This window comes from Botryllus schlosseri, chromosome 4, assembly GCF_051294905.1.
Source record: "Botryllus schlosseri isolate E-star chromosome 4, Bs_hap1, whole genome shotgun sequence".
Taxonomy (NCBI): domain Eukaryota; kingdom Metazoa; phylum Chordata; class Ascidiacea; order Stolidobranchia; family Styelidae; genus Botryllus; species Botryllus schlosseri.
The window spans coordinates 9,418,667-9,434,021 of NC_137239.1; the positions used below are offsets into that span (position 1 = coordinate 9,418,667).

The 15,355-nt window shown below is 41.7% G+C and overlaps 1 protein-coding gene and 3 non-coding genes across 4 annotated transcripts in view; all 4 read left to right on the forward strand.

Annotated features, from left to right (window-relative positions):
- The first annotated feature begins 2,561 nt into the window (after positions 1–2,561).
- Positions 2,562–2,643, forward strand: Trnas-uga (transfer RNA serine (anticodon UGA)). Its single transcript has one exon. It is a non-coding gene; the product is annotated as a tRNA-Ser (tRNA).
- Positions 2,644–5,892: 3,249 nt separating this feature from the next.
- Trnas-cga (transfer RNA serine (anticodon CGA)) lies at positions 5,893–5,974 on the forward strand. Its single transcript has one exon. It is a non-coding gene; the product is annotated as a tRNA-Ser (tRNA).
- A 3,054-nt stretch (positions 5,975–9,028) lies between these two features.
- Positions 9,029–9,110, forward strand: Trnas-cga (transfer RNA serine (anticodon CGA)). The gene has a single exon. It is a non-coding gene; the product is annotated as a tRNA-Ser (tRNA).
- Positions 9,111–12,345: 3,235 nt separating this feature from the next.
- Positions 12,346–15,355, forward strand: part of LOC145438088 (uncharacterized) — a 37,938-nt gene continuing 34,928 nt past the window's right edge. The window contains exon 1 of the mRNA XM_080315485.1: positions 12,346–12,355. The gene's annotated coding sequence lies outside the window, so the exon portion shown is untranslated. The remainder of the gene's footprint in view (positions 12,356–15,355) is intronic.

Genomic DNA, 15,355 nt, shown 5'->3' on the forward strand with positions numbered 1-15,355 from the left:
GTCAGTTTATGCACTAGTAATTTAACGGAATAACGCTTAAATGCCTAGTGACATGTTTATTGTTACATGACTCATCTCAAATTTGGGTTCCGCGAAAGCGTCCGAATTATCGTAAGTGTTCCACAGGTTCAGGTTCGTAACAGCACTTCGTCAGGCCTCCCCCAAAACGTTGGTCTTGGGCCACCCATAGAGTGATAAACACAACTTCTGGGGGGCGAAGCCCCCCAGACCCCCCTCAGGCTGTACGCAGATTACCGCTACTAACCATCTATATTGGGTGTCCGTTTAGTGTCTACGATTTCTCGACAGACTGCGCTTATGCTGATACATATAGGTTTAATTGTCCATAGGCGCCTAAATGACTGGTGACGAATATTCCTGTCTTGGCAATCTGAACCTCACAAGACAAATACCACCCCGCACGGAAAAATTATACGCCGGTGAAGAAATACCAATATGAAATCGTGTGCGTCTTTTAGTTTAGTACGTTTATGCGATTCTGCATTTTTGATATTGCCGAGGTCACGAAATATTGCCAACGGGTCCGCCCGCCCGAAGATGTTTAATTATTATTTACGGGCCCTACAGTTCCCAAGACACCTCAGTCAGCTCTAACGGTTAATCTGATTACGCGAGCAGAGAGGACAAGAAATTGATAGCAATATAGGCTACATGCAATTCCCGATCTTATTGACCGATTCTATTATGAATCCTCGAAAATTTTCGCGCTTGGCGCGTTCTCACTAAAGATTGCAACTGATTTCGTGGTAAAAGAGAACAACGTGATGAGGGGGGAGGCGGTTTATCACCCTATGGGAGCCCACGACCCAAGTACTTTTTTCGGGCCTGACGAAGTGCTGTTTCGTTCCTGCCGACAGGTATACGCCCGGAGATCTTTAATTATTATTATTGAGTGGTCCTACCTTTTGAAACACACCTCGCTGCCGATCGTTCTGGCACACCTCTTGGAGTCGCATGTTACATGGCCTAAAACTTTATATCTTCGTGCGTCGTGGCGCGGTAATGGCCAACGCCGATATGCCTATTTCTATAAATCTTGCGTATATTTTCTTTGGTGAAGAGTACCCAATAATTAAGATCTTTGGCAACTTGAAATCGCGCGGAGCGCAAATTTTTTTTGAAAAAGCTTCATATATTTTCAAAAAATACTCCGTAATTTATGCTAATTCACGAAATAATTTTGGGCCCCCTTCGAGCTCGCCCCACCCAATTGGGGGGTTTGGGGTGCGTCAGTTACGGTGCTGCACAGGTTAGTACAGGTTAAGAACCTCTGTTCTAAGAACATGCGAATATACATTTAATAATGCTCAGCCAGGTCAAACGGATATAGAAGGGACTGAAAATAGATTTGCCTCGACTGCGAAACTCATTACCTAGGCCAGGGGTTCTCAACTTCCGTTGTATAACGGGCCGCATTTTATCAGCAAAATACCCTGCGGGCCGCAAAACATTATTGTAATGTATTTGTGGACTACCAATAAATTTAGACTACTGCAGCCTATTTACCAGTCGTTTACGGGCATTTTTATGCATTATAATGCATTAATGAACAGTGTTCGTAAGTTTGCCGCTGATGGATTTGTGAGAATATGTATCTTCCAGCGGCGCAATTATAAATCCCGTCATTGAGTCAAGTTAAAGTCGGTATATATACCATCAAACCCTTCCACCAGAGAACCGAACTCTTTGTTTCAATGAGTGAGCGAGCAAGTATAAAATTACCTTAACTTATTCGTTGCAGAGGTTAATATCACTTTGAGCTCTCAGTGATATGAGAAGAAGTTTGGTGTTCGGGGTCATTTCTGAAGAAACCAATCAACCCTTCTCCTTTCCTTCATGGATGAAGCCCTGCACCAATAGTTACAGAAGTCAGCTTTGTCAAGTTGATGTTTTTCGCTGGTCTCCTCCCAACGTCTTCCCTACCAGCATTTACTCTGCAAATATGTCCACTCCTATAATCTACACCCAGATAATTAGCTATGCAATGTTTCGGGAGTCGGCGGATTCGTCCAATGCTAGGCTAAAGTAATTTGCGCGGCAACGTGTTTTGGAACATGGGATTAAAGATCGACTGACATTGCTGTTACTCTGCTGGACACGGTCGAATCAGACACCTGCAGCTTCGAAATATGGTAGGTGATGCCGTCTGTGCTGCTAAGTTCCGGAAACAGCGAATATTCGCACAGGATGTTGAAGTTTTATTGAAATACACCTTCTCTAGCAGATTTCTTGGGTTTGGCGATATTCCAAGCAATTTTGAACGATACGTATGTAACTTCGCCGGAAATTTTAACAATGTCTCGAAATATGGATTCTATGCTTGACACCTAGTAGCTAGCAACGTTTTTTCCAAGATCAGGCGATATGTGTAACTCCAGAAGAAACTGTCGTAGTAACGTTTTGAGAGAGCCAAATAGCTAAATTATTATGTAAAAATACTGTGCCAGTACAGAAATTGCGTACATAATGAAAGATGTCGCGGGCCGCAAAATAAACGTCTGCGGGCCGCGGGTTGAGAACCCCTGACCTAGGCGGTGTCAGCTGCGATGACCGAGTGGTTAAGGCGTTGGACTTGAAATGCAATGGGATATTCCCGCGCAGGTTCGAGCCCTGCTCTTAGCGATTTTTCAAGCATCCCGGTTACGGACGTCACTTGAAAATCATTCTCGTTCTTTTAAGAAAATTAAATTTTATTATTTTAGTGAATCACAGTAGGCCCTACTTGGCGCATGTATCACGATATCTAATATTGTGACGTGTATATTGCGTCGTTTGCCACGTCATGTCACGCCTCTATACTTTCAATTCAATAATTCACTTCAATAATGCAATTCGAGAGCTGAGGCCTTGCCGCACCGTTCTTTCTCAGCATGGTGCTCACGCCAAAGACTTTCGCTGCTAACGAGTAGTGACTACACCAGGGGTTCTCAACCCGCGGCCCGAAGAGGTTTATTTTGCGGCCCGCGACATCTTTCATCATGGACGCAATTATTACTGACAGGGCGTTGTTAGATATTAATTTATCTGCTTAGCTATCTTATCGCACCGTCTCTGGTTCGTTTGATTACTCATTTTTGATGTGTTCTGGTTTCTTGATATATGCTCGACCTTAGATTTTTATTGTTTTGAATCTCTATTAGGTTGGACTATGTTTCAAGAGAATCCCGCTACGTATTACATTTTTTAAAGAGTTTTTCACTTACCGCGAATAGTTTGAACAGAAACAGAACAAGGAATGGGAAATTAAACGATGAAAACTTGGTTTGCAACTTTGCGTGGAACAATGAATTTGCTTTCCCAGATAATGATGGGAAACCGATGTGTCATATGTATCGAAAAACAGTTTTCATAATTCGTAACGAAGCGTTGAACCTTAAAATGAAACTGCGAAAGTTTCGTCTGGTGTTATAGATATCGCCTGATCTTGAAAAAAACGTTGCTAGCTAGGTGTCGAACTCAGCAATTCATATTTAGAGGCACTGTAAAATTGCCGACGAAGTTGCAGACACATCGTTCAAAATTGCTGGGAATATTGCTGAACCTAAGAAATCTGCTAAAGAAGGCGTGATTTCAATATAACTGTGCGCGTATTCACTGTTTCCGGAACTTAGCAGCAATTATAACACCACCTGACATATTTCGAAGCTACAGATGTCCGATTCAACCGTGACCAAAAGCAATTTCTGTCGATCTTTTATCGCATGTTCTGAAACACGTTGCCGTGTAGACCGCTTTAGCCTATAGCAGTGGTTCCCAACCGGGGGGAATTCCCCCCTTGGGGGTAATTTTGAAATTTTTAGGGGGGAATCTGGCTTTGGCACCGTATCGGAAGATACACTGGGTTTACAAGGTTTTCAGATTTTTATGGTATAGAACTGTTAAGTAGAAATTAGTTCTTAAGAATTGTATGTTTCTTTGGCGGATTTCAAGCTAGGTGTAGGGCTGTAGGCCTATGTTTACTGCCTTCCGTAGATATTAAACCCCATGATAAATGGAGGCTCACGAGACGATTTTGTTGGGCCCGCGACAGCCTCTCGACCAAATTACTACTAAGCAGGAAAACGTCAAGCCGAATTCAGCAAGAATGCTGCAAGTGAAATTGTTTAAAGTTTGAAGCCAACATATGAGCTAACGTGAAAAACATACCAAATTCATCGATTCAACTCAAGTCCATAGCAAGCGGACTTATTGATTTATTTCTCGTCAGCGGCTACATGACCGGTCAAATTTAACTGTAGAGTACTTTACCAAAGTTTAGTGCGATCCGCATTCGACATCGTTCGGACATATCTGAATATGTTTGGTCATTAACTGCTCAGTCAAAAACAGGTTTCGCGTTAAAAAGCACATTTTTTCAGTCAGAGGTAACTTTTTCATAGGGGGGGAATTTTAGCTCAAATATTGGCCAAGGGGGGAACGAGACAAAAAAGGTTGGGAACCACTGGCCTATAGCATTGGACGAATTCACCGACTCCAGACATTGCATAGCTAATTATCTGGGTGCATTTTATCAGAGTGGACAATCAGGACATATTTGCAGAGGAAATGCTGGCTGGGCGAAAGTCGGAGGGTGACTAGCGAAAAAATTCAACTTGACCAAGCTAACTTATGTAACTAATGGTGCAGGGCCCCCGCCATGGATAACGACCTCTGTAACGAAAAAGTGGCCGTAATTTTATGCTTGCTCGCTCACGCTTTGAAGCAGAGAGTTCTGTTCTCGGGCGGAAGGGTTTAAAGGTGCATATACCGGCCCTTATGCGACAGGTAAATAGGGTATAGTAGTCTTAAGTTCATTGTAGCCCACAAATACAAGGTATTAATGTTCTGCGGCCCACAGCGTCTTTTGCTGGTAAAATGCGGCCCGTTATGCAAGGGAAGTTGAGAACCTCTGGACTACACGATCGATTGAATTTAATGTGCAGTTTGGGATATAATTGGGCTTACCATACGTCCTCTTTTAAGAGGATTTGTCCTCTTTTTTGACTTTTGTGAAAGTGTCCTCGGAGGACGCCTTTTTGTCCTCTTTTTGGAGATTTTGTCCTCTTTTTTGAAAATTTAGGTCAGATTTAGAGGAAATAGCGAGTGATATGCCGCAAATTAGCGCAGAAGTGAAGCTCCGGCGGGCATTTCGGAGGGTAAAGCGGTGAATTTAGCTCTGAGCGAAAAAAAGATCTTTATTATTTTATTTTAGTCATCCACCTGGCGATGTGGAGAGAAAAACGTTATTTGACCTTTTTTTTTTTTTTTTTTTTTTTTTAGTCAACCGATGGCGAAGTGGGAAAAATTTACCGGCTTTTGAGAATTCTTCTCCAGTTTTGCATGTCTGAAATTTCTGAAAAAGTGTCCTCTTTTTACATTTCCAAAATATGGTAAGCCTAGAAATAATAATCTGTTACCGCATTACTGGGTATATATCGCATGTTATAGCTCCAGCTTTGGCAATGCCTAGATCACTTACTCGTGACGTACTTGGAAATAACTAGTTCTGCTAGTACTGTAATTGGAATATGAATTGGAATTTACGACGTTACTTCTTCTTCAATACTCAAGTATACGTAAGATGACTGATTTGACCCCTTTGATAACCATTAGAGAAAGCGGTGTAGGCCTACACAAAGTCTTACTCTGGGAGCTACGGTCGAGGTGGTGCGTGGGACGTACCGTGATAGCTATTTATATATACTGCGACAACCACATCACAACAAGTAGAAGACATATGACGATAAAATAAATTGACCGGCGCGGCATGGCCGTAATCGCCAGCTTGCACATGCCGTTTTCTACATGCTGCTTTTCTTGCAAATTTCCCAGGTGGTAGTTACTTTGGTATAATTCCTTGTATCAAGCGGTTTGATGTTGGCTGCCAGTGTGGCTGCGATGGCCGAGTGGTTAAGGCGTTGGACTCGAAATCCAATGGGATATTCCCGCGCAGGTTCGAACCCTGCTCGCAGCGGGTGGCTCATGCGTGTCCACTGTCCATGAGCGGTGATTTTGATTTCGATATCACTAGATGTCATCCTGGTAATGGCGATGAATGTTTTATTATTCCGTTAGCATAATTCGAACTGATACCATACTATCTAAAACTGATATCTTGGTAGCCTGAAACAACTTTATTACGTCCACTTCAATTGAGCAAGGCTATCCCCAGTACGCGAGCGTTTTGATTTGTGATCAACGACCTGTCTATCGACTAGTAAGAACTATCGGTATAGTTTTGTGTGCAATCTTTGAAACCATATTCTGCTATAGTACCACGCAATATAAATCACCTGGTTGATCAAATGATTTCCCCATATAAAAGGCGTGAAAATATCATCAAACACTACATTCTGTCGACAGAACCTAAAATGCAAATTGCAAAGGACCACCTCCGACTGAATTTATTACTTTTTAGGTACAATAATGCAATATTAATAGACAGGAAAATTTGGCGGTACAATACACTATCGCAGTAGCTCTCAATCGGTGTTCCACGGAACACTAGGGGTTGCATGAACCAATCCCAGGGATTCCGTGGAGGTCAAGATACACACTCAACTCATGAAAGCATGGTCTCGGTCATCAGTGGTTGCAGGCAATTACACAGGATCAGAAGTCGAGTTGTGACGCCAGTGGTGGTAGGCCTACACCGTGTACAGTGGCGTATACAGGAGAGGTTGTATTTTGAAATCGAAACAGTCACACATGCCAATTTTTTCTCCATCTATAAGCTTATTTGTAATTAGCCAATTGATGCCACATTTCTGAACTGTTGAATGGGAACAGAGAAAGTCACACTGATTGTCCATAAATATCCATTATCATGTTTTCGTTCGGTGTGGAAATAATATTTTTAATGTTTTGTTCTTTTAACACTCCTTTAAGGCACGCAGCTCGTTTTATGCACTGCATAGCATCGTGTCACCTGTCTATTTAGATGTTTATTTTGAGCATTTTTGTTTTCATCGAAAATTTCAGGCTCCTCGAAAGCTTGCGAATTATAGTTCTACAGGTTAGTAAAGAACCAATGTTCTATATCAGTGTTTCCCAAACTGTTTATGGTGTCGACCACAAACTTCGATTTGAAAATGTTGCACGACCCAAACTCGCAATTCGACTTGCTGCAGGTTACTATAAATGGTTAGCACCTTCGCCCAAACCGATACTCACGGCTTGTGCGCGATTCTGGCGAGTATCTGCGCAGTAACAGCAATTATGAACACGCCAACCTCCGTCGTTAGATTACGAAACTCAATCAAGACTATAGCAACGTATCTATATCAGTTGTTAGGCCTTCCCGAGCGTGTGTTTAAGTATTATACTGTTAACGCATAGCACTACCGATCCCTCATAGTTTTCCTGGAAGGACAAATTACCGTTTGTTATGCTCGCAACACTTTAATCGTCATAGTGATTGCCATAGGCACCAACCTCTAGTTATAGTAGGTGGTGCATTAAAATGACGCTTCAACTGATCTGACAACTTTTTTTGCCGTGTTCGCATACCTCAGAGGTCGTGTTTTCTCCTATTTTCAAAAAGGAAGTGAAATATTCCGAAAGGAGCCACCGATAGCACCCGCTTAATTTGGATTCTTGTAATTGTCGTATCCACAACCCAGAGATTCGACTAACGACCCCTATTTTGTGAATCTCTGCACTAATATGAACACGCGGCTATAACATTCAATGCTGCTTAGCCCTTCGGTCAAACGGATATAGATGGGACTGATCAAAGATTTGCATTAAGTTTGGAACTGATCTCGTTAACGGTGTCAGCTGCGATGGCCGAGTGGTTAAGGCGTTGGACTTGAAATCTAGTGGGTTATTTCCGCGCTCGTTCTAACCCTGATCGCTACGATTGGTCAAGCAGACCATGAGAATTTGCTGGATATTGACGTCACCGAAACTTCATTTCTTCTTGTGAGGGAATTAGTTTTTATTACTTCAGGTGGATTACACCTGTCGCATATTTCGAGTTCATATCGCGAAATCTAAAACTGTAACATGTGTTTTGTGTGGCTTACCAGGCCTTGTCAGGTCTCTAGTTTTAAAATCAAATTCGAGAGTTCAGGTCTTGCACCGCAATTTGAGATATTTTGATTGATCTTAAAATTCTTTTCGCGCTGCTCGTTATTTAATACGACTTCATTTTTCGATTTTAATATAATAGCGGTCTTTGCAATCTGAGCCCCATGGCACAGATGTGAACAGCAGAGGAAAATGATGAAGAAATAACAACCTGGATTCGTGTGCTCCTCACGAAAGAAATTTGTTTTTGTTATGTTTGGGTGATTCCAATATCTTTTCATTATACTGATATTCTTTAGATATGAGGTCAAGAAATAACAGGTTGCAACAAAGTGGCTGTTAACAATAAGCCAACTCGAAGATGCGTCATCATTTATAACTTGTCTTAAATTTTCGAAAACACTCCCTACATCCACTTTACCGGCGATAGCGTCAGATGGGCTGAGGAAGGATGAATATTTGATGGTTTCATGTGATGCTACTAATATTATGACGATATTCATTCTCGAATCTAAATAATGTTCGCGAGCATAACCACCAATCCCAGTATCTATTCATGACATGAAAACATGCGATATTGGTCCACATAGCAACACGCCATCAAAAAGTAGATTCGTCCGGAGTTCACCGGAAATGGACATGGACAGTTTAACATTAATATTTGGCGTCCACCAGTAGGCTGCATAAGTATAATCGAAATGAGGCCGAGAATAGCAACGAGAAACCATTACATCAGAAAAGTAGAAGATATATGACCACACGGATGTGTAACGCCGCTAAAAGAGATTTACCGGCGTGGCATGGCCGTAATCGCCATTAAGTTGCATAGGTCTGGTCCAACATGGGAAGTCCAAACAGTTTACTTGCGGTTTTCTAAATAATGTTTTTCTTTCAAATTTCACAGGTGATAGTTACTCTGGAATAATTCATCCGTCTTATATAGGCGTACAGAGTAAGGAGAAACTTCCAACGGTTTCATTTCGGTCCCTAGGGAGCGGCTGCGATGGCCGAGTGGTTAAGGCGTTGGACTCGAAATCCAATGGGATATTCCCGCGCAGATTCGAATCCTGCTCGCAGCGGTTTTCTTTTCTGAACTGACCATGATTTTGATTTCACCATCATTAAATGTCATCATGGTAATGCGTGATGGATGCATCGGTAATCTTTTAAAGGATTATTCCGACATCGTATTTCTAACTTATAAAATAATATCTAAAATTGATAGCTTGGTAGCTTGAAACACCTTGTTCACGTCCGCTTCAATTCAGCAAGGCTATCTGGTACACGAGCATTCGGATTGGTGACTTACGAGCAGGACATGGCATGTTATGGAATGGAATGGGAATCTTCCATACTCGATACCCGCCCAATCGTTCCATACGATACTTAACAATTTTCCATACCATAGCAACACTCTTCCATACCATACTTGATACTTTTTCCATACTTTCGCAACTTGCCCAAGCTCACAAGTGATATTCTATTTTTGATATCTGGAAATGTTGCGGCGTTTTTATTCTAATTATTTCTGATGAAATTATACATTTAAACAGCCCTGATGCACCATTGATATCGCCAGTTTCTTCATATCATATATCGCCAGCAATGTATGTTGCCTTATCACAACAGAATCTCATGACATGTAAATCTAGTGTGGTAACGCACAGCTAGCAGTAACATCATCTACAAAATGACATAAACCGAAAGTTTGTTTGTTTGTGGTATTCATGGTGTTCGTCGACTACGTTGGTCATTTACACCAGGCCAATTTTATTCATTTCTATTCCGTGGCTACCGAATTGTAGCACGGCCTAGTTCTAGGCTTTTTATAAGATACCGCTTACAGCACGGATTATGTGGCGAGGATGAGCATGAGCATAGATAAACCTCCAACACTTGAGGAGGAATAAACCAAAGGTATTGTGAAATTACAAGATTGGTTTCTAACCTTTTTTCTTTATTCCCCATAACCTGAAATCTATATTTCCACCATTTTAAATTGCTCCCTCCAATAAAATTTGGAAATACTTGTTTTGTAAAGACTTTACTGGTGAAGTTAAGACCCCCAGAATTGAACAGCACGCAATGAAATAATGAGCAGTGAACTGGTAACCGTAAACGCAATGTTGCGCCTCCGTCAAATGTATGTGTAAGCCGACAGAAAAATAGGAAGAGTTTGAAATATTTCCAAACGTAATAGCGAGGTAGCATCAATTTACAGGTGTAAATAATGCCAAATAATGCATGGGCCAAATCAACTTCCTTTCTGACATACTTCGTTGACCGACCGTATTAACACCCTATACAGATTCAGAAGACAAGTTTTGGAAGCACCCCAATTCATTCCTGACAGACAGCGCTATACACGTTCAATCGCCTTGTGCATTTCTTGACCACAGCCCTGGAATGATGAGCGTAGCTCAGTCGAGAGTCAAATGTTACTCCTAGTTATTTGTACTGCTTTACAAGTCTAATATCGGAATTGTTGACCGTTGATTGGACGGAAGGAATTTTCCTTTTCCGAAAAAAAAATATTGGTTCGGTCTTTTTAGCATTTACACGAAATCCCCATTTGTTGCAACATGATTCTATAGTGATTCTTGGGTTGCGGTTCTTATTTTATCATAACTGAGGTTAGATTTTGATATATCGAGGTTATATGTATTTTTCATGAGTTCATAATTTGGTATCACTTCAGTCGGATGGTTATAATGGGGCCGACAAAGTCTCAACTTTTTTGGCAATGTTCTCGACAATGCATGCATTCTTCTTTTACTCAGAATCGATTTGCTGTCCGTATGAAATCGTCTGATACTTCAATGGCCTACAGCGATGATTCCCAACCGCGGCTCCAGGATATAGTGCTCTTGCGGCTCTGATTGAATTCTGAATATGCCACAAAAATATAATAGACAGTTGTTGTTTCTTTCTATCAGTAATCACAGTCGATTTCTGTATGTGACTGCTAAAATAGGGGATATTAGTTATGTCTAAAGACGCCCAATGCCGCTTCTGAAAACGAGCAAAGAGAATTCTTGCAGACTAGCATCAAACGCATGGGTGAATAGTGAATACCCGTCAGACAACGATATATCCTAAGTTCTGCTGGTCACAGACCTTTATAGATCGTCTCTTATGAAGGGTAAATTCGACAAAAATTTACTGACATCAAAGTAACGGCTCATCGTCAAGCATAAATTGCAATATTACTCGGCGTATAATCCCCCTCAAACCTGATGATTAAGTGCTGGAATGTATGAAGCGCTATTACATAAACACATATATAGTGTGCTGCAGTGTTGGGATCAAGCCAGACCTTCGAGTCATGAGTCATCTCGAGTCATTGAACATTTTGACTCGAGTCAAGTCAAGTCAATCGATTTTCGAAGGTGACTCGAGTCAAGTCCAGTCAAGTCAAGTCAAGTCAAGTCACGAGTCAAGTCACAATTCAAATTAAGTTGCCTTTTCGAATTATGAGGCTTGATTGAGAGTTCATTGATTTTGAACCGATGAACAAATGTAAAGTTGAATATAGACACGCAAGAAGGTGTTGAGGACTATATAAACTATATTCGAATTCAATTTCAATAACACAAGAGGTTTGGCTACGGTAAGAACAGAGAACAGAAATAGACATTTTGCTAATAAATGACTCTACTATACTAGTTTACGACAACATAGCTATAAGCTTCGATCACTTCGTTTGCGGTCAATTATTTATTTGTGAGAGAACAGTTGAGGCTCAGTAAAATGCACAATCATTGAATGATTGGTCGCTCTCACGGGTTACACCAGCGTTTCGCGAACAATACGAACATATGCAAGTTAGCGTGATTTTTATCGACCCCGATTACTTGGTGACTTGAAATTGACTCGTGAATTTTGCTCCGAGTCACGAGTTAATCCACATTTCTGATACGCCCAGTCAAGTCATTTAAGCAAAGTGACTGGAGTCAAGTCAAGTCATACAAAAAAGGTGACTCCAGTCATCCCAACACTGGTATGCTGTAGTAATGAGTTGCATTTTCAGTGTATTTCAATGTATAGCACTTGTCACTTGCGTCTATCAATGCTTAAATAACCGATATAGCATCTATAGAATTCTACGTGCAATTGTGCATGCTTTTGAATAGCTGGACGGTAGGACCAAGATGTAGGCTGACTGCCTTTAAATTTTTGTTATAAGTACCCAAGTGTTTTCGTACGGTTCCATAAGTACTCAGAAGTTTGAAATGCAGATCCGACATCCAAAAAAGTTGGGTGCCACTGGTAAGAAACATTGGCTCGCAACCATTTTCACCTTGCGGTATTTGGTTGTATTAAGGTACGGTATTAATCTGTTTTTCAGATCATAAAGACAAAGTTTGGTATCGCTGAGATACGCTGTAGTTAATTTAAATAATTATATATAAATCTGCGCTGTGCAACTTTAGATTTACTAGCCGTTACATCGGAATAGAGTCTTACACGTGGTTGCCGTGCTGCCTTGACTAAGACTAGAGCTGTAAAGACGCGCACATGGTACTCGCTGAAACTGCTTCAACACAGACTTACACGTGGCTACCGTCAAACTACACAGGCTCCGCAGCCTACACAATCTTTACAACTTTCACAGTCAACACAGCTTCTAAAGTCATCGCGGTCTTCACAGTCTTCAAAATCCGACGCAGTCTTCACAATCTTACAAATTTCGCCGTAACTGCCACACAGTCTTAGGCAAGGCTGCAATAAGACACACAGCTTCCAACGCAGCAGCAGCACAGGATCTTTCTGAAACACAAAAGTCAAACGATTAGTTACACTATATTGCAGCATAGTGTCCTATATGGTGTCGACGCAGGCAAATCTCACGCCTCGGTGAAATTGTATCACGTCACAATTTCCGTTTGACTACAGGCAATTTGACGGTCATTTTTGACCGGCTTGCTGGGCATTAAATTTGGTAAAACGGGTATCAATCGAAAGCTGACTCTGCACTGATTACGAAAATATAAATCTTATTCCGCCCGTGGACCTGGAACTCCCACAATCAGCCTCGAATTTTTCATTGTTATGGAGATTGGGATTGGGACGCAACAATGCTGAACAATGCTGTCTGGCTCTTCTTCTCTCGAGCTACTCTCTCGTTTCGCCAGACCGCATTGTTGCGTCCCAGGGCCAATCTTCATAACAATGAAAAATTCGAGGCTGATTGTGGGAGTTCCAGGGCAACTAGCGGAATAAAATTTATATTTTCGTAATCAGTGCAGAGTCAGCTCTCGATTGATACCCATTTTACCAAATTTAATGCTCGGCAAGCCGGCCAAAAATGACCGTCAAATTGCCTGTAGCCAAATGGAAATTGTCACGTGATACAATTTTACTGAGGCGTGAGATTTACTTGTGTCGACACTATATAGGACACTCCGATTGCAGTGGTTCCCAAACGGTGAGGAATTTCGGGATTTCTGGTGGGGAAAAGACTCACTTTTGAAAAAAAATCTTTACAGTTCTCCTTTATTAAAGTTCGTTTAAAAATGTCGATCGATATCTCTATTATTTCTTAGCTCATTCACAATTCAGCGATTCATGTCATCAGTGCCTCCGATTCGCAAGAATCACATGGATAGCGACACCTGATGTCCAACAACTGTTTTTATTCATTTGCACACCATCATTGGTCACGAAACGTAGTGATAGAAATATCCTGATTCGTTGTAATAAGAGCTCATATTGCTGAACATGAACATGTACTCGAGGGAAATCGTGGACTCGCTTTATTTAGTTTCAAGTTCTTTTAATAGCATGCAAAAGTGAAGTTTACGGCACCTTATATGTATATCAAGTGCATGAGCTCGTCAACACCAGGAAGTTTATCTGACCCATGTATTATTTGGCATTTACGTATGTAAATTGATGCTACCCCTCAACATTTGGAAAATTTTCAAACCCCTCCTATTTTTCTGTTGGCTGCGCGCCAGGGTGGATACATATATTTACGGAGTCGCGTTTACGGTTATCATTTTACTGATGTGTAATTATAAATTCCGGGGATCTTAACAATCCCCAATATCACGCAGTGGTGGGTTTTGGGTCGGCGAGGTGGGCGGTCGCCCGCCCCCCCTGGTCGAAGCCCCCTTCTTTGGCTTTAGCGCCTTTTTCAAGGGTTGTAGCGAATAGACGTGGAAATCCTTGTACCAACCAAGAGTATGATCTCGCTCAGATGAGTCAATCATGAAATCTCTGCATTTGAAATAAAAGTCCCGGATCACGAGAATCATTAAGTCTCTTCATGCCTGCTAAGTTGGTAAGCGAAGGGGGGTCTGGGGGGATCCGACTCCCAGAAGCTGCGAATACATACGGCACTGCTCGTTTGGCCAGAGCAGATATTAAAACCGCGTTGCTGTGGAAGTTGGCTGTGCAAAAGAGCACTTTGAGGCGTTGATAGTAGGCTACACTGCAACACACAACTGCATTGCTTGGACCGAAGTAGAATTAGAATTGCGGCACACACACGGATAACGCAAATTAGTGGGATAATTACAGCAGATTTACAGATTTACCGGCACCTACACGCCGACTGTTTAGGAGGCTCCAAAGCTGCGCCAGAGATACCGGCACATATCCATCGACTTGATTTGAACCAGACCAGATAGGAATACACCAGCCGGAATACACCAGCCTAATCACCAGAGCTCAACGTACCTACAAAACAAAACAAGTTCTCGGCCGAAAAAGGTGTAACCGTTACCTCGCTTACATGTAATAGTACCATTTCTCAAATTTTCCCTCCTGGCGTGTTATCTTTAACACCAGGCAAGTAGCCTACATCTCCCTCCTACCGTCTTTTTATCTCTGATCCGGGCAAGTCCAAAAAGCACATATAATTTTTATTCATTCCATGGTGAATAACGAGTGCAACTAGACCAATATAAAGTATATGACAAGTTACAAGTTATCAAAGGTACCCTTTATAGGCGGACATACGACACAATATTGAAACACGATGAGGTTTGTTGTTCATTCCACGGTGAATAACGAGTGCAACTAGACCAATATAAAGTATATGACGAGTTACAAGTTGTCAAAGGTACCGTTTATAGGCGGACACACGACACAATATTCAAACACGATTAGGTTTGTTAGTCTGACATCGACGTAATTCCGCATTCCAGCAGCTGATTAAAGTAATAGTTGGAGTTGCGGTGAAGTGTGAGACCTGAGACCGTCGGTAGGAAGGCACGAGAACGAAAATGCATGTGGTCACAGACCACAATACAAATATCATGGTCAGTAGACGTATTATCAGAGGCTACGACGCTGCACGACCTCAACGGACTGACTG